The following is a 20,803-nucleotide window of genomic DNA, read 5'->3' on the forward strand; positions in this document are numbered from 1 at the left end:
ATTTCCTCCTTGATCTGTGTTGGTTCCAGTCCCCGTCAGACCCATCACTAACCAGAGCAGATTTTCTCAACCTCCACACCATTGATATTTGAGGCCAGATCTTTCTTTACTGTGGGAGGCTGTCCTGTACATTGTAGGAGGTTTAGCAGTGTCCCAGGCCTCTATTAACAAGATGCCTCCCAGTCGTGACAATCAAAAATGTCTGAAGACGTTGCTAAATGTCACCTAGGGGACAAAAATCACCCCTGTTTGAGAGCCACTGAGCTACAGAAATTGAAACCTCACAATCTGAGACTAGCTCTGCTCAGCCTCTAAGCTGATAAGGATAAGCTTGAAGACCTATTTAGAGTCAGAAAAATATTTTTATTCCCTAGGATTCATGTTGGAATTGAGAAATAGTCTGTGGTCTATATGCTTAAAATGCCTTGGATGAACCCTGAGTCCCTTCTAGTTCAACATTTTCTCCCAGGCCCCACTGCATGTACCCACTCTCTATGATTGGCTTCTGCCTTCGTTTCTGATCTGTACTCTAGTCTATGCTGGATTCAAACATAGTTCTGGTTCCTGATCCCTTGATTGAGAAGCTGATTCCTTGTCAGCTTCCCCTAGGGGTTGGACCCTGCTCAGTGCATAAGACATTGTTGCCTGAGTTGCTGTTTAAATCTGGAGGTTCTCACCTCCTTTGGCCTCTAAGTGTGTAACTGCTTTGACTATGTGTTACTGCCTAATGACTCCTATGGTGTTCCCTATCCTCCAGAGGGCCCATGGATACTACCCTACCCTGGATCCGACTTGGGTTTTCTAGATCCCTTGGGATAACATAATTGGCACCCTGGGCCACCTTCCTTTGGATCTAGCCGTACATTTTGTTTAGTTTCTTTTGCCCCAGGACCACCCATTCCAGCCTCTTACCCTTTCCTTGCCAATTTACTGAAAGTTCTGTCAGTCTTGATAGTTCATTTCCCCTGCCCACGTTAGACTCCCTCCTCACCAAGGACTAAAAGTTCAACAACTTCAGGGCGATCTTTTCAGCCTGTTTGACTTTTCTGGTCCTGTTAACCAGATTCTCCCACCCTCAGAGGCACCTCTTTTGTCTACTGCTTCTAACCATGAAAACTGCTAAAGAAAGACTCAATAATTAAATCGAAATGGCCCACAAACCCTTCTATTTCCTCCTTAGTCATTGTACATCAACTCTGTTGTCTGTTCTTCCTCTATTACCTACCTAACTCCATCCCCTAATGGTTGTTTCAAATATATTTCTTTATCTATAAACCCCCAAGCTTGCTTTCTTTACCACTGCAGACAGTGGTAAAGAAATGCTGACAATCTCTTTTCTTCACTGAGATTAGGCTATTTTTCATCTTCACTTTAACATATCCATGTTTCTTTGTCTACATTTGATTCTTCCTTCTAGGCTCAGCTAAGAAATAGCCTTTCCCTTCTCTCGCTTATGAATGGTTTTTTTCTGGACTTTAACCAGATTGAGAATCTGTATTTGTTTCACTTAGAATTGTTTCTTTATAGACTTGTGGGCAAAGTCCAATTACATCCTGCTTTGCCTCATCCAGAGTTGACAAAATGGGATCTCTTCCCTTCTGCAAGCTCTCTTTTTTGTTTTGCTGTGAAGGGGGGAGAGAAAATACAATGTAGTGTATTTATTAATTCAGCTGCTAATAATTTTTGACCTTTTCCCCCCTGGTACCTGCAGTAGACTGCTGGGTATATGGTACAAACTGAAATACTGAAATTACTCATCAATTGATAGATTAAAAGAATACATGACTCTTGTTCAGCTCCACTTATCTTTTCCCTTCAAAGAACAGCCATGTTCCTGGCATAGTTCATCTTGCCTGCCTAATTACCTTCATGCCTGATTTACCTTTTTCCCCCTCCTTTAATCAGTCATCAGTTTTCTCTGGTGCTTATGATTAGAAACTCTTTAGCCCACGAAAGGGCTCTTCTAGTTAAATCAGTTCCCACCAATTAGCTCTTATAATACAGTTCTTAAGACATGGGTAGAAACTTTATTTTTGCAGCCACCCACGGAAAATCCGTGTGGGTTTGCTTATACAGTGAGCAAATATTCAGCTCCTCAACAAAACAGGCCTTTTAATTCATAATATTTCCAGTCATTTTTCTTTGAGTGAATCATTCTTGCTTGGCTGCTTGGGCGGGGCTCAGTGATGGAGGGCTAATTTATTCATGTTGCTGGGCGAGCCGTTTAACCCCTCGTTACTCCAGAGGTGCTCCAGGCATCTCGTCCGGCCCCTAATACTCAGGATCCTCCACTGTTGGATTAGAAAATGAGCTGAGCAGGGATTTTCATGTGATAGCTAAGATATTTCTACTGTTTGTAATGTGGAATGGCATTAAGCATACTGGAATTCTGGAGACCTTGGGGTTAGTACTGAATCTGACAATAGTTGGAAATGAAAATGAAATCATCCATAATCTTTCTGTGTCCAAGTTTATCTTTTGAAAAATGAAGTTCCCTTTAGAGTAGAGATTTGGTGGTTCCTATGTTTTCAGTACTATTGTGAAGGAACTATTTTAGGGACTTTTCTTTATTCTTGTTGTTCTGTAATTTCACAATGACAGACCTTGCTATGGATCTTTATAAAGTCATTTTTTAGGCACTCTAGAAGACCCATCAATTTGAAGACACATGTTTTAGAATTTTTCCCACATCACCTGAGCCTGAGAATTTTAAAGGCGCTCACCCAAAGTCATATATCCTCAATGTATATGGAGGCCAGATTTAGAGAATATAGTTTGTATAAAAGATAAGATTGAAGGTAGTCTTGGAGAGGCAACATTTGAAGGGAAACTGGCTGAGAATTTTCCTGAATTAAAGAGAAACATGAGTTCTTGAATGGAAAGTGCATTTCAAGTTTCAAGTAACTTAAATAAAATCGGGGGTAGGAAGGGATAAATTGGGAGTTCGAGATTTGCAGAAACTATTGTACATAAAATAGATAAATGTGTTTCTACTGTATAGCACAGGGAACTATATCCACTATCTTGTAGTAACCTACAATGAAAAAGAATATGAAAAGGAATATATGTATGTATATGTATGACTGAAACATGCTGTACACCAGAAATTGATGTAACACTGTAAACTGACTACACTTCAATTTAAAAAAAAAAAAAATCCACCTAAGGGTGAAACTGCAGAATATCAAGAATAAAGGGAAAATCTCAAAGACTACCTAATTCCAGAGAAAGATTACCTACCAAGAAAATTAAATTGCTAGTAGACTTCTCATCTGTAGTCATAGATTTCAGAGGACAATGAAGTGAACATCTTCAAAGTCCTGAGAGAAAAATAACTGACAACCTTCAATCCTATTCCCAGATAAATGGTTATCCAAGGGTAAGGATAAACTAAAGACATTTTCAGGCACAGATACCACCCACATATACTTCCTACAAAGCAACTATACTGTGTAGGTAAGAATACTCAGAAGGGACATGAGGAATGTAACAAACAACAGTGAACACAGAAGTTAAAGATACTGGTAAATCAAAAATAATATCATCTTGAGTTAAAAAACAAGAAACCAAAGCTAGATATTAGTAACTTTAAGATGGTGGGAAATGTTCACATATTCTAGGATCATTGTCTTGTTCTTTTGGAGGAGGGAGACATGGGATAATTTTAGACTTTGTTAGAAAAACATAAAGCTAAGTACATACGTTTAGGGAAACCAGAGAGAAATAGAGATACATATAGTGTTCACACCAACATAGAAAAACCTTACATTCTAACTGAAGACAGGAGAGGAGGGGGTGAAAAAAAAGACCACTAAAAGAGATGGATGAAGTAAGTCTAAGTGTGTAAGGAGTAACGATGGCTGAATGTATATTATTTTAATCATGGGTCCTATTTTATAGAGTTTTGGATTCCTCTAGATTTCCTGAGGGATAAAGGGCATGGGAGAGGATGGCAAGGGTGTAGACACCAACTATAATACCATTTACAACATAGTCTCAGACAGATTTCTAGGTTTTCTGTGTATAAGCTAGAAAAAAGCTTATATGAAAACTATTTTCATTTAATACTGAAAAGAAGAAGGAAATGCCTTTGCATTGCCTCCCAAACACATGGAATTTGGTGATGCCTCTTTTAATCTAGCTCTTTATACACAATCCATAGGTTAGGAAAACCAAATAGTATGCTGCAATTTTAGAGATTGTATCTATATTTACTATAATTATAGAGGTATTTAAAACTTTTGTATTTTGCCATTGGGAGAGAAAAATAGAAGGATTTGGGGTAATCAGTTGTTTTGGACACATCTTGAAGTTAAGTCAAAGCTATGTTTTGCTTGCCCGTAGCCAATCTGACTTCAAAAAGAGCAAGGGTTTTTGAAAGTTGGATATTTGCAAATATTCTAGATTCGATTGTTTAAGTTTCTCAGCCAGCTACTGACCTTCAAAACCCAGAAGATCAATAGGTTATGCTTTGCATTTACAGTGAGGTATAAATTCTCAATATAATCCCCTGTTTAATCACTTAATTAATAGCTGTTCTCTTCTCCAGGAATTATTAGTAACCTAAAAACCTTTTTCTTTTTTGCTTGAGCTTGCGATGCTTGAGCTTAAGTTCACTTTTTTTGTTCTCAAGTCAAATTGTAGGTCACTGAGTTATGAGTACTAGTATTCTTAGCAGTTCCCTATTTCAAATTTCTATTCTTCATAGAAGATGACACTGAGGGTCAAAGAGGAAATATAACTTTCCCAAGTCCTTGGGACTCATTAGCAACAAAGAGATTTGGCCTAAAACCTAGATAATTTGTGGATTGTCTTTTTAGAGCTCTTCTCAAAGTGTCCAAAGGAGGGACAATTTTACAATTTAGGCCAAAAAGTTATTTTTTACTTCAACATTTAACAAATACAATTTTAATCGGTGACACATCCTAATGCTGAATTTAAAAAATCAGTAAAAATTCAGTGAAGTAATTTACTGATCAGTTTGTTGTGAACTATTGTGGCTACTGTCCAAACTGGCTAATTCACAAGAGGAAACTCATTTAGGAAATTCCTGGAATTAGACTATTTTTTCTTAATATTGTGTAAAATAGTCAATTATCATTATTTTTTAATTATAAAATATTTAATGCATACAAATGGTTAGATAAAAATCTAATAGATGTTCATATTTTCACCACCAGATTTAATAAATATTTCACTCAAGTTATGGCTTTTAACTTCATCTATGTTAATATCATGATAATATACTTGTAAAGTACAATGTAAAATAATTATGATGTACTATTCAACTGTATAATTTCTTTCTCTATTCCCCAAAGATAATATGCAGATTTTTTTCCAATTTATTTTTGTTTTCACAAGCCGTAATGCAATTAACATCCTCATACACCTTATACATGTAACATTCTTAGTACACGTAGAGGAATTTCTTTTTCTGGGATATATAATCATAAGTAGAAGAGATGGCTCAAAATTCTTTCCTCAGTTTTATCAGATACTGTTCGGTTGTACCAATTTTCCCTCTCACCAGCACATATGAAAGTTCCTGCTTCCCCTATTCTCATATATCCTTGGAATTATTGAAGTTTATAGAGTGTTTGTCAGTCTTATGAGAATGAAGTGGTGTCTCGCAGTTTTAACTTGCATTTCTTTTCCTGCTGTTGTAGGTGATATTTTTATATGCTTTATTGCATTTAGCTTTCTTCCTGTGTGCATTGCCTGGCCATAGCGTTCCTCAATTTTCTACTGAGCTGTTTTTTTTTGTAAGTTGATTTGTCAACATTATTTATATATTTTGGGTACCTAGTCTTTACCTGCTATATATGTTGCAAGTACAAGTGTATGGTTTGTCTTTTCCTGTTTGATTATGATACCTTCTGAAATACAAAAATTTTATATTTTAATGAAGTCAAATGTATCAATCTTTAAAAAAAAAGCCTATCTTTTGTTTATTTTATTTACAAAAACCTTTCTTATGTTCTCCAATATTTTCTTAAACTTTGTTTTTCTTATTTAGGTCTTTAATCAATCTGCAATATAGTTTTGAACATGGTAGAGATAATTCTAATTTTACATTTTTCCATGTGGATAAATAGTTGCTCTTGTACTGTATATTTAATGTTCTATTACTTTCACCTTTTGTCAAATACCAAGTTTTCCTATATACATGGATATTTTCTTGGATTCTCTATCTTATTTCATTAGTCTTTAATAGTTATCCCTGCAAATACTCATGGTTTTTTAACTATAGATTTATAGTAAGCCTTGACAGTTGGTGGGACAGTATCATTCCTCCTTCTCTTCTTCTTTTCAAAATTGTCTTAGTTGTCTCAGCCTTTTATCTTTCCACACAAAACTCAGAATCAGCTTTATAACAATGCTGCTGAGATGATGATTGCATTGAATTTATGGGTTAACTTGAGAATGACCACTTCCATGATGTTAAATTTTCTCCACAAAAATCACATATTTTTCATTTATTTAGGCCTTCTCTTATGCTCTTTAAGATATTATTAACATTTTCCATATAAATATCTGAAACATATTTGGTTAGATGTACACTTAGGATTTTTACTCCTATAGTAAATGGGATTTTTAGAAAAACTGATCTTATATTTTCTGATTGATTACTGCTAGCACATGGAAACATTGCTAATTTTTTGTAGTGTATTGTCTATCTAGAAACCTACTTTTATTAATTCCAATGATTTTGTTTCTTCTTTTCCTATCCTTACATTTCTACTTTATTTTCTTGTTTTTTGTACTGTATAGATTGTCCAGTAAAATGCTCAGGCATCCATATCTTGTTTCTGACTAAACCAGGGATGCTTCTATTGTTTTCCTGTTAAGTATTGCTTGAGGTCTTTTTAATAGGTGTTTTTGTATCAGTTTAAGGAAATTCCCTTGTACTCCCAGTTTGTTATAATTTTTTTTAACTTTTTTTTTTAATGCAGTAGACTTATTGGAGGCCTTATAAGTTGTTTTAGGTATAGGTTTGGATTTACTTTTTTTTGTTTGTTTTAACCTAATTGGTATGTTGAGAATATGTAGGCTGAAAATATGATAGCTACTGACTCAGACCTTAGAATCAGGAGGAAATAAAGGGGAAACAAGAAACTAATTGCCAAAAAGTTCTATTGCATAAATGCTGAGACTAGGTTGAATCAGTGCATGCAGACCTTGGATACAGGAGTTTTGAAGAAATAGGTATAGCAGTTTAGTGAAGCCAGAAAGCCTGGTGCAATATATAGGGTTTGTGTTTATGAAAAGTAACGAATACAATGGAATACTACTCAACCATAAAAAATGATAAAATAATGCCATTTGCACCAACATGGATGGACCTAGAGACTGTCATTCTAAGTGAAGTAAGCCAGAAAGAGAAAAAAAATACCATATGATATCACTTATATGTGGAATCTAAAAAAAAAACCCCAAAAAACAGACAAAGGAACTTATTTACAAAATAGAAACAGACTCACAGACATAGAAAACCAACTTATGGTTACCAGGAGGGGAAGGGAGTTGGAAGGGATAAACTGGAGTTTGAAATTTAGAGATACTAACCAACATACATAAAATAGATAAAAAAGTTCATACCATATAGCACAGGGAATGAAATTCAGTATCTTGTAGTAACTTACAGTGAAAAAGAATGTAAGAAGGAATATATGTATGTTCATGTATGAGAAGCATTATGCTGGGAAGGCACACCTACTTAAGACAACAGGATCGCAAAAGTCTTCAAAGATCTTGTGCAAATGGCTTGGGTTAACTAGCTTGTTTGACTCCAAAACCTGTACAGTCATTATTACCTTCAAATAGAGGTTATGCTACAGTTAGTTCAGGTAACCCTCTTCGTGTGCACATGTGCCCCACTCCAGCCCTCTAGGAAAAACCATCATCTTTCCCACAGCTGTTGTCCTTCACTATGAAGTGGAAACAAAGATTAAAGGGTCTTGGTAACTCATTCCACTTCAAAAATACCTGCTAAAGAAAGTCCTCAACATAAAATCAGTGCAATTCCACAAATGTTTATTGACAGCCTGGTTTGTCAAATGTATTGTGTGAGTCATCATATGACGTATAAAGATGAAGAATTCCCAAAGACTTTACAATTTAATTGTAACAGGGAGCCAGTGGAGACTGAATTTGAAATGTTTGAAGCTGGGGTACTGCTATTTTGAAGTCGAATTAAGTTTTGGGTCATAAAGTGAGAGGCAGGAATTAGTCTTTAGGGAAACCTTTTTATTCACCTTGGGAGATACTGTTTTGCTTTTAGTCATGTAGATATAAATAATAGACCTCCCTACCTACTGCTTGGGGAGCTCTGAATGCAATGAAGAAATGTAAATGTACTTGCTTCAGACTGAGTTGTAAAATAATTTGTTAAGTAAATTGAGTATACTAGCACAACTGTACTCCAGCAGAACTGGATAACTTTTTCCTCGAAATCTGAATGAATGCTGCCTTATGGACAGAAATTGATTTTTCTTTGATTATTTGTGTGCAGATGTGTTTGCAAAAAAACTCTGTTGTTTATGAACTGCTTCTTCTTTTTTTTTTTTTTCTGAGCGCAGAGTTAGACTATTATTTCCTAGCCTTCCTTACAATTCGTTGTGACCTTCAGACTGGATCTTGTCAAAATATGTAAGTGGAAGTGATGTGTGTCCCATCCAGGCCAAGGGGTCAAGGCTATTAAGAAGTGGAAAGGACTTCTCCACACTCTCTTCCTCCTTCCCCTTGATGGATTCAGTTGACAAAAAGTCTAGAGGATGGGAGAGTCCCAAGATGAAAGAAGCCTGGGACCCTGAACTGCCTCAAAGAAGAACATTACCTGCTGACCTGGAATGCTATCTTTGATCATTAAATGAATGGAAAATAAAGTGTATTTGCTTAAGTTTTTATCTTGTTTGTTATAGCAGCTCACAGGATTCTAACTCATTCAGTGTTCTTGTCTAAGCACTTATTCATGGCTCACTGGGGAACTCAACTTCTGCCACATACACGTATAGGCTTATCTTTTCCCTTAATATGTTAGGAGAGACTATGAGGAGGAATGGAGGTTGATTTGGTGCAGCAACACATGGGTTGAACCATTGATATCTCACCCTGGGCATTTTTTGAGGTAGAATAATTCAGACATTAGGAAATAAGATTTCAGAATATTATCAAAGATTCACTTCTCTGTTCTCTGAAGGTGATACACACCTAGTGGGTATGGAGTAGAATCTTTCTCAAGGGAATCCATGGTTTGACCATCAGTCACTCGGGGTGAGAAACAGAGTGAATCTTAGATTAGGAGAGCTATAGTTTTGTTAGGCTTGGGCTTTTAGGGTGCAAAGGCCTGAGCCTGAAGATTTTTGTTGATGACTACTGGGTGTGACAAAACCATACAGAGGCCTGAGTTTTCAGATTGAGTTTAGCTTAGGGGTTCCATGGCTATATATATGAATTTTTTTTAATATTTTATTTTTATTTGATTTTTGTTCTTATTTTGTTCTCATGTAAAACACATAACATGAAATCTACTCTCTCAATAGATTTTTAAGTACATAATCTAGTATTGTTAACTATAAGCACAATGTTATGCAGCAGATCTGTAGAACTTATATATCCTGCACATCTGAAATTTTATATACACTGCTATCAACTTTATCCATCTCCCCAGCTCCTTGCAATTACCACTTTATTCTTTGCTTCTGTGAGTTTGACTACTTTAGATTTCTCATGTAAGTGGAATCCTGCAGTATCTTTCCTGTGATTGGCTAATTTCACATAGCATAATGACTTCAAGTTTTATCCATGCTGTCATATATTACAGGATTTCCTTCTTTAACACTGAATAATATTCCATTGCATGTCTGTATCATTTTTTTTTTTTCAAATCCATTCATCCATCATGGACATTTAGGTTGTTTCTACATCTTGGCTATTGTGAATACAGCCATAATAAACATGGGAGTACTAGTGTCTTTTCAATATCTTGATTTCAATTCTTTTGGATAAATACCCAGAAGTTGGATTGCTGGATCATATGGTAGCTCTATTTTTGAGTTTCTGAGGAACCTCCATACTGTTTTCAATAGTGGAGTGCACCATTTTTCATTCCTACCAGTAGTGTATTAGAGTTCTAATTTCTACACAACCTCACCAGCTCTTGCTGTCTCTTGTCTTTTGATAATAGCCATCTTAACAGGTATGAGGCAGTATCTCATTGTGCCTTTGATTTGCAATTCCCTGATGACTAATGACATTGAACATCTTTTCATATGCCTATAGGCCATTTGTTGGCCAATATGTATCTGTTGGTCATATCTTCTTTGGATATGACTGGATGTTCTAACAGCCATATTGTGTTATAGTTCCATTATTCTTTAAGCCTTCAGTGAAATATTGCTGAAAGTCACAGACTGGTCTCAGTTATATCGTAGGGAATCAGAGAGAAGAATGTTTACATCCTGGGGTCTGAGTAGAGGGAAATCAGTGGTGGTTCACCAGCAGTGGATAGCCATGTTCACTGAAGTGGTGAGCGCATAACGTGATCCACAGCAGAAATGAAGTGTAATGTTAAGAAAGCTGGAGTGGAAGAAAATAGGTTTCTTTTCCAGAGTACATATGAGGCAATACTCTGAGAAACTCTTAGAAATACCTGGGGGAAGATCTAAGGGGGCGGTTTTCCAAAAATAGGCCAGTTGGGGTATGTGTAATTATAGTTCGAATATGAACACTGTGTCTTTATTTTATAGTCATAGGCTGGTGAGGCTGCTGAAATGTGGTTGACATATTTAAATTTGATATGTTTCATTTTTTACTGTTCGTGTCACGACTCCTAATAGCACTGATAAAGGAGGGTTTAAATAGCCAACAATGAACAGTGTGTGTAACACCATCTCTATTATACAATATATTTTATGGTAAGGTGGCTGTGCAGGCCCAAATATCAAATTTGATCAGAGACAACTGACCATCTAACACTGAGGGAGGATTTGAACAAGATGACAGCACCATTCAGTGAAGGGAGTAAGATTCCTACTTGTCCAATAGTCATATAATTACTGATTTAAAAAGTTTATTGGTGCCATTTTAGTTTGTGCTTTTTAATTGCCCTCCTTATACAGTTTATTTTTTTCTTTTGACTTTGTTCAATTGGTTGAGATTTTTGTTCTGTGTTTAATTTCTTTTTACTTCTATTTTTTCTCCTTTGGAATATATATATATATATATATATATATATATATATATATATATATATATATATATATATACACACACACACACACACTCTATTATGTTGTTTTATCAGTTACTTTTAGAATTTAAGAATGTACATTTAACAAAGTCTAATTTTTTTGAACTCAGTTCTCCAAAAGTATGAGGATCTTGGTATATGTGAACTCAAATTACCCTTTTCTCATCTTATGTGTAACTATGTCTACTGTCTTAGCTCAATTTTTATACTTCGTGAAATAGATACTAATTTTTATATGCTTTCAGTGGTTGTTTAGGTTAACTATAGGTTTATTAATTTCTCTAGTTACAATCTTTCTTGGATCTCTGACCTTTCTGGATCATATCTTTTTATTAAAGTACATCCTTTGGATGCTCATTTAGTGGGATCTTTTAATGGTAAACTTCCTCAGTTTTTGTTTATCCAAATATTTTTATTTTATTTTTAATTTTCAAGAGTAATTTTTTCAGGCATAAAATGCTAAGTATGAAATTATTTTGTCTCATAACTTTGAAGATATTATTACACTAGCTTCTGATTGAGAAGTCAGTTTTTACTCCAATTCATGTTACTTTATAGGCAATTGGGCTTTTTTCCCCTCTACTTTTAATAGTCTCTCTTCGAATATAATCTGTCTGGATGTGTGGATTTTTTCCTATTTATTGAACTTCCTGAGTCTAAGGAATTGTGTCTCTAATTAATTCTGGAAAATTCTTAGACTTTCTGACTTTCACTTTTATCATTTATCCATTCTCTCCTGAGTACTGGTCATGTGTTTTGTAAAATGTCCCTCTATTAGGACTTTTCTGATGTTCTTCTCCTGATTAGACAAGAGTTATGGGTTTTGGGGAGGAAGACCACAGACGTAAAACTGCCAATTCTCATCATATCATATCAACGGGATACACTATCATCATGACTTATCATTGTCAGTGTTGACTTTAATCACTTGGCTGAGGTAGTGTGTGTCAGATTTCTCCACTAAAAGTTTCTCCCCACACTTTCCATCCTGTCCTCTTTGGGAGGAAGTCACTCTGTACAGCTCACACCTGAGGAGTTGGGAGTTATGCTTTACCTCCTTGATGATGGAATATGTAATAAATTATTTGGAATTTCTCTTTATGCGAGATTTGTCTCTTCTCCACTTATTTATTGATTCAATCATTTATTTAAATCAGTATAGATTCATGATCTCTTTCTTATACTTTGAGCCATAGTCCAATATTACTTTATTTATTTTGCTGCTCAAATTGTTGCAACTTTGGACACTGGGAGCTCTTTCAGTTCCAGTGTCCCTGTATCATTGTTTTTGTTTCTGTTTTGCACTTTCTTACTTTCTGGCACTACAAGATACTATAAACTCATTTTGTATATTTTCTTCTCAAGTGCAGAATCTGCCATTTCTCTAAGGACCCCTGATTTCGTTTATCGGAGAATGATATTAGAGACTAAGACATAGGTGATCATTGGAGATCATAGTGATCACTGAATTTTGAATTTACATTTTGAAATACATTTTACATATATACTTAGATATATTTGTTTTGTTAAATTGATTTTTACTTTTTAATAGTCTTCTGCACTTTTTCATATTCCACTCTCTTAAATTAAAAAAAAAATCAAGCATATATCTTTTATCATCTATATCTGATAATTCCGATGCCTGAAATTGTTGCAGGTCTATTTTAGTATGTTTGTTTCTATGATTCTTGTTCATGGTGGATTGTTTCCTTGTAGGTGTAGAGCATTTAAAAATATGAATTAATTTCTGTTATTTCTCTTATGCATAGAATTTCTCTGAGGCCTGAGGCTGAAGCTGTATTCTCCGTAAGAGAACTATTAATTACTTCTGCCAGATAGTTGCCTGAGGGCCCTATGGACTTTACAGCATTTTAAATTACAGTTCTAAGTTTATAGGCTTCATAAGCAAGTGAAAACATGATTTCTCCATGTTATGCATTCTTCAGAGAGATGTTTATTTTGGAATTTCCATCTAAATTGATGGTTTTCTGAGTCTGGGTTTTATATAGAGTTGTCTTCAGTCTATACTTCTATCCTGATAGTACTGAAGATGGCCTCTGCTCTGACTTTGTACTGAAGTGCTTGGCCATGGGGCTTACAGTGCAGATTAAAGCACAGGCACTGCAGCCAGACTACCTAGACTCCAATTTTGGCTTTGCTACTTGCTAGTTTTGTGACCTTAATTTTGTGACCTTAACCATCTTAGTTTCCTCAGCCACAAAACTGGGATAATTATATCACCTACCTAAAGAGGTTAACAAGGATATTAGATGAGTTAACATACGTAAAGTACTTAGAACAATGCCTGGCACCCAGCAAGTCCATTTTGTCGGCATTCATATATGACGTTTGGGTGGCTGGAAAACTTCAGTCCTTGCTTAGCTTCCTGGACTTGTGCTTTTTATTTTTGGCCTCAGTAAATTTCTCTTACTTCATTGCAGGCTAATCTACTCATTTAAAATAATTGTATCAGTCAGGGTTTAGGGTTCACTCGGAGAAGCGGAATATAGGTAGATGGGAAGAGAGATAGAGATAGAGAAGAGGTTTGTTCTCATTTTACAGGGATTTGACCTTAAGCAATTGTAGAAGCTGATTAAGAAGTCTCTGTAAAGCTCCTGTCTTTGCCAGGGCTTGAAGTCCTTAGGGCAGGCAAGGGAAGATGGACATAAACAGCTAGAGGGCAATAATAATTTGGAACTTACATGCATGAGAGAGCCCATGAGGATGGAATGAAGACCACGTCAGTTCTTTTGATCTCTGACATTGGTGGTATGCTGCCAGGGTCCTTTGCCACAGGGCTAAACACACACACCTGGCTCAGGAGTCAGAGACACTAAAGCTTTAGGAAGAGCTCAGGTGGAGCAGTTGGTATAGCTATTTCCTCAAGCCAACAGGGTCATCCAGCAGATAAGCAACAATGTATGAGTTACAAACTGCTTGCTGACTCACTTCCCCTCTCCAAACCTCTCCTGGGGCCCACTCCTAACTGGAATCATACAGGAAAGGGATTTCTGGAAAACACAGGTCAGCCTAGCCAAGCTGGCATATTACAAAGCCACCACAACAGAGTTTTGAATGTTTTATGAGTAACTGTCACAGTTTAAGAGTAGAGTTTCAGAATCTCTAGGTCACCTTGTTGATTGGTATGGAATTCTTGACTGTAAACTTTCTGAGGATAGAGAAATTTCTTTATTGCCTTCTTCTGTACTCCAATACTGAGCACATTAAATTTTACATAATGGCCTCTTAATAAATATTTGCTGAATAATAGAAATAAAAGCAAGAAAAAAAATGGGACCTAATTAAACTTACATGTTTCTGCACAGCAAAGGAAACCATAAGTAAAACAAAACGACAACCTACGGAATGGGAGAAAATTTTTGCAAATGAAACCGACAGGCTTGATCTCCAGAATATATAAGCAGCTCATATGAATTAATAAGAAAAAAAAACAAACAACCCAATCCAAAAATGGGCCAAAGCAAGCAATTCTCCAAGGAAGACATACAAATGATCAATAGGCACATGAAAAAATGCTCAATATCACTAATTGTCAGAGAAATGCAAATCAAAACTACAATGAGGTATCACCTCACACCAGTCAGAATGGCCATTATTCAAAAGTCCACAAATGACAAATGCTGGAGAGGTTGTGGAGAAAAGGGAACCCTCCTACACTGCTAGTGGGAATGCAGTTTAGTGCAGTCACTGTGGAAAACAGTATGGAGATTCCTCCAAAGACTAGGAATAGACTTACGATATGACCCAGAAATCCCGCTCCTGGGCATATATCCAGAAGGAACCCTACTTCAAAATGACACCTGCACCCCAATGTTCATAGCAGCACTATTTACAATAGTCAAGACATGGAAACAGCCTAAATGTCCATCAACAGATGACTGGATAAAGAAGATGTGGTATATTTATATGATGGAATACTATTCAGCCATAAAAGCTGACAACATAACGCCATTTGCAGCAATATGGATGTTCCTGGAGAATGTCATTCTAAGTGTAGTAAGCCAGAAAGAGAAAGAAAAATACCATATGAGATTACTCATATGTAGAATCTAAAAAACAAAGCAAAACAAAACATAAATACAAAACAGAAACAGACTCATAGATATAGAATACAAACTTGTGGTTGCCAAGGCAGCGGGGGGTGGGAAAGGAAAGACTGGGATTTCAAAATGTAGACTAGATAAACAAGATTATACTGTATAGCACAGGGAAATACATACAAGATCTTGCGGTAGCTCACAGTGAAAAAAATGTGACAATGAATATATGTATTTTCATGTATAACTGAAAAATTGTGCTCTACACTGGAATTTGACACAACATTGTAAAATGACTGTAACTCAATAAAAAATGTTAAAAATAAATAAATAAATAAATAAATAAATAAATAAATAGCAAGATGTTAAAAGAAAGACAAAAGAAATAAATATTTGCTGAATAAATGAATGAGTATGACGTTCTAGATATCATGCCAAGTGCCAGGTATACATAGCTAAGACATGTATTTTTCTTCCTTCATGAGATTCAGAGTCTAGTTAAATGAGACATATATGTAAGGATACATATATTAGAAATATTTATACATATGCACAATCTTTGCCAGCATATATGGAGAAAAATTAAATTTTGATATAAAATAATCTGTTATATTATGCATTTTTGAAAAATGCATAAAAGATGACTAAAATAATTTTGAATCTAAAATTCTAGTTTTCTAAATTTAGGTCAAGGGAATGTTGAGATTTAGTAAGAGATATTAGACATTCACTTTAGGGAGAAAGGCTTTGGAATAAAAATTTCTGACTCTGCAACTTTCTCATAGAGGAGAATGATAATGGTGGCAGAGACTGGCTGGATGGTCACCAAATCTGTTTCCTCTTTTTTTCTGGGCTCACAATGAGACTACAATTTCCAATTTCTCTTGCAATTAAGCATTGCCATATGTCTGGCAATAGATGTAAACAGGCATGATGTGCATAACTTTCATTTCTGGTAAATATAAACCTCCCACATGTGATCTTTTGTACTCCTTTCCCTTCTGTAGCTCAATGCAGATAAGTATGACAACTTTGCAAGTTATATGATAAAGATGTCTTGGAATCCATCTGCTTATGATGGCAGAGTTTTAAGATGGAAGAAGCCTGGATGTCTGATCTACCATTTAGAGGATCAGGATCTAATCAGGAAGACCTGCCACCAACCCATGTCACTCTACTTACTGAAACAATAATTTATGATGATATATAAGAAATTTGGCTTGATATATGTATATGTTTGCTATGCTGAGAAATACATTAAAATAAAAAGTAGAGTGGTATTGCTTATCATGGTATTTTTATGTTCAAATTGATAGCAAACTTGATGATCCAGTATTCATCATCAATAGCTTAACTGCATTTAATTTATTTAGAGGAGTGAATATATTAGAAGGGATTGGAAAATCTCCAAAAATGCATTGATTCCTGAGCCTGTGAGGTACACTGGGTTGGGAATTAGAAAATCAAGAATCTGAAGATGATTGTGTTAATTTTAAATCAAGTGATCTCAGACAATCACTTTTCATTCATTAACCACAAATCTTTAAAATAACATGCACTTAAACACACACATATAAAAATGTAAGTCCACTGGAATAGAATTCATATATATATATATGCATGTGCATACACATACACACACATTAATTCTATTCACAGTGAACTTGGGACAGAGCACAGGAGTTATGCTTTTCAACTTTCAGTCTTTCCCATCCTCTGAATTTTTTCAGGGAGTTTCATACTTTAAAAATAATATGCCATCTATGAATCCTGATACCAAACCAGAGACAATATTACAGGAAAAGAAAACTATAGCCCAACTGCTCTTATTAATGTAGATACAAAAATCCTCAAAAGATGTTAGCAAAGCAAATACAGCAAAATATAAAATAACTATAAACTATGACCAAGTGGAATTTATCCCAGAAATGCAAATCTGAAAATTAATTAATGTGATACATCATATGAACAGAACAAAAAAGAAAAATCACTTAATTATGCCAATAGGTTCAGAAAAAGCATTTGACAAAATTTACCACTCCTTCATGATAAAAGCACCCAACAAATTACAAATAGAAGGGATCCTTCTCAACCCGACAAAGGGCATCTAGGAAAAACCCAAAGGTTACATTATACTTAATGGTGAAAACTGAATGTTTCCCTTTAGAAGATCAGGAAAAAGACAAAGATGTCTTCTTTGCCACTTCTATCCAACACCGCACCAAGTTTCTAGGCAGAGAAATTAGAAAAGAAAAGGAAATAAAAAGGCACACAGATTGGAAAAAAGAAAGTAGAACCTTCTCTATTTGCAGAAGACAAAATCTTGTATACAGAAAATTCTAAACAAACTCCCAGAACTAATAAATGAGCTCAGCAAGATGTCAGCATATAAGACCAATATATAGAAAACAATTGCATTTCTACACATTAGCCATGAACAATAATACAAAAATGAAATCAAGGAAACAATTCCATTTGTAATAGTGCTTAAAAGATTAAAAGATTTAGGAGTTAATTTAATAAAGTAGTGAAAAACATGTACTGAAAACTAGAAAACATTATTAAAAGAAATTAAAAACCTAGATAAGATAGACATCCTAAATAATTGAAAGATATCTCATGTTCATGGACTGGATGACTTAATATCGGTAAAACGGCAACACTACTCAAAGCAATATACAGATTCAATGAAATCTTTATCAAAATCCCAGATTTTTCTTTACAGAAATTGACAAGCTGATCCTAAAATTCACATAGAAACATAAATGATCCAGAATAGTCAAAATAATCTTGAAAAAAAAACACAGTTGGAGGTCTCATACTTCTTGATTTCAAAACTTACTACAAAACTACAGTAATCAAGACAGTGTGGTACTGGCATAATGATAGACACATAGATCAATAGAATCAAATCCAGAAATAACTGTCATATTTACAATCAATTGTTATTTGACAGGGTTGCTAAAATAATTCATTAGAGGAGAAAATAGTCTTTTTTAACAAATGGTGCTGTGACAACTGGATATTCACATGCAAAAGAATGAAGTTGGATCCCTACCTATTCAATATACAAAGTTAAGTCAACATGGATCAAAGACCAAATTCTAAGAAATAAAACATATACCTAAATGTAGAAAATAAAACTTTAAAAAAGTTTAAAAATAAAAGTTTTTAAAACTCTTAGAAGAAAGCATAGGCATAAATTAATGTGACTTTGAATTAGGCAATGGTTTCTTGGATATGATACCAAAAGCACAAGCCACAAAAGAAAAAAAGACAATTAGGACTTCAGTAAAATTAAAAAGTTTGTGCTTCAACGGACACCATCAGGACAGTGAAAAGAAAACCAATGGAACTGGAGAAAATATTTGTAAATCATATATATTATATGGGACTTATATCCAGAATATATAAGGACACTGACAACTCAATAATAAAAAGAATAAACCAACTTAAAAATGGGCAAGGGGTCTTCATAGAAAATATACAAATGGCTAATAAGCATATGAGAAGATTCTCAACATCATTAGCCAATAGGGAAATGCAAATCAAAACCATATTAAGATACCACTTCATATCCACTAGAATGGCTATAATTTTTTAAAGGTAATAATAAAATTTGGTGATATGGATATGGAGTAACTGGAACCCTCTTACACAGCTGGTGGGAATGTATAATAGTGCAGCTGGTTTGGAAAACAATCTGTCAGTTTCTCACCAGGTAACACAGAGTTGACACATGATCCAGCAATTCCATTTGTAGGTGTATACCCAAGAGAAATGAAAACTTATGTTCACATAAAAATTTATACATCAATTTTTATAGCAGCATTATTCATAATTGTTGGTGGAAACAACCCAAGTGTCCATCAATGGACAAATACATAAAGATAATGTGATATAGTACTATAATGATTTATTATTCAGCAATTTTAAAAAATGAAATGATGACACATGCTACAATATGGATAAACCTCAAAGATACTTGTTAAGGGAGAGAAGTCATCACAAAAGACCACATATTGCATGACTCCATTTAAATGAAGTGTCCAGAACAGGCAAATCATTAGAGACAGCAAGTAGATCAGTGTTTGCCGAGGGCTAGGGGAATTGTGGGTAAGTGGGGAGTGACTGCTAATGGGTATGTGGTTTCTTTTTGGGTGATGAAAATGTTCCAAATTTGATTGTAATAATAATGGCATAACTTTTCAAATACACTAAAACTCATTGAATTGTACACATAAAATTGGTAAATTATATGTTGTATGAGTTATGTCTCAATAAATTTGATATTAAAAAATCAAATGTCATCTTTTGTGTCCCAGTGTTCTCATTTCTATCTGTTAAATAAGGAACTCAGTCATATGATTGACTGTTTTCTTCCATTTCCACTGTTCTACAATTCTACAATTTTGTGATTACCAACATCATCAATATTATTGCACATATTGTATTTTTAATGGCTAATAATTTTTAATAGTTCTAAAATGATCTTCAAATTTGTTTGGGAAGTTTCTAGGGTATAAATAACAAACCAATGATTATTCCATTTATAAACTCACAGAATAAAAACCACTGCTTTCCTAGACCATTTGAAGGGTCACCACTGTTATATGTACTGAGCCTCCAGAGAACTAAGTTTCTATATTATCTTGGGTAAAGAACACATCTAGTATTTTATAATAAAAATTTTCTATCAGCTTACATTGTTAAAAACTATCTCTTAGTTCCACTGCCTAAGCAGCACATTTAATATACTAATTGATCAAGCACTAGTAAACTGAATAAAAATTTAATGTCCTTGGAGAACAGGCAGACAAAAACTTGGCAGACCGTATAAACTGAAGGAATATAGTGCAGTGAGACTGATTAGAACGAAGAGGCTGTGATTTGATCTTGACCTTAAATCAAGCTTCTCGAAAAAATACCTGTATTTAAACAAATATCTATGACTGTTCATCAAATGGCAAAACCAGAGAACACAGGCAAACACAAAGCTCCAAAATATAATCAGCTTCCAAGGATTAAAATGATTGTTTTCAGCACGTGGCTTGGCTCTTCTGGCATATGATGAAGGTAAAAGAAAACAGGCTCTTCTAGCTGTCTGGGACTTGAAAAGGGTTTGTACTATGAACAGGGTCGGTGGTGGGCTTTGTAGAGCACAACCTCTAACAATGTGTCTCTCTGGTGGACTTTAGGAAATAGAGGAAGGCTAGTCTTAGGACAAGACAGTAAGAGAAGTGACTTTCTCAAGATAAGGACACAGGCTTACAACCACTGGAATTGGTGACATCAATAGTGAACAAGACTGCAGAAAAGTATCATATTTATGTGTGAGTAATCTGAAAGAGCTGATGGTCACCAAAGACTCAGAAAGGCACCACAAACAGGCACCAACACTAATTGCCATGTCCTCTTTGGATGTGAGGAGGGTTCTATGTAGTTATCCAGAATTACAGCCATCATTAAGATAAATGCCACTTCTAAAAATAGA

The sequence above is a fragment of the Camelus ferus genome, chromosome 6 (genome assembly GCF_009834535.1).
Source record: "Camelus ferus isolate YT-003-E chromosome 6, BCGSAC_Cfer_1.0, whole genome shotgun sequence".
NCBI lineage: Eukaryota > Metazoa > Chordata > Mammalia > Artiodactyla > Camelidae > Camelus > Camelus ferus.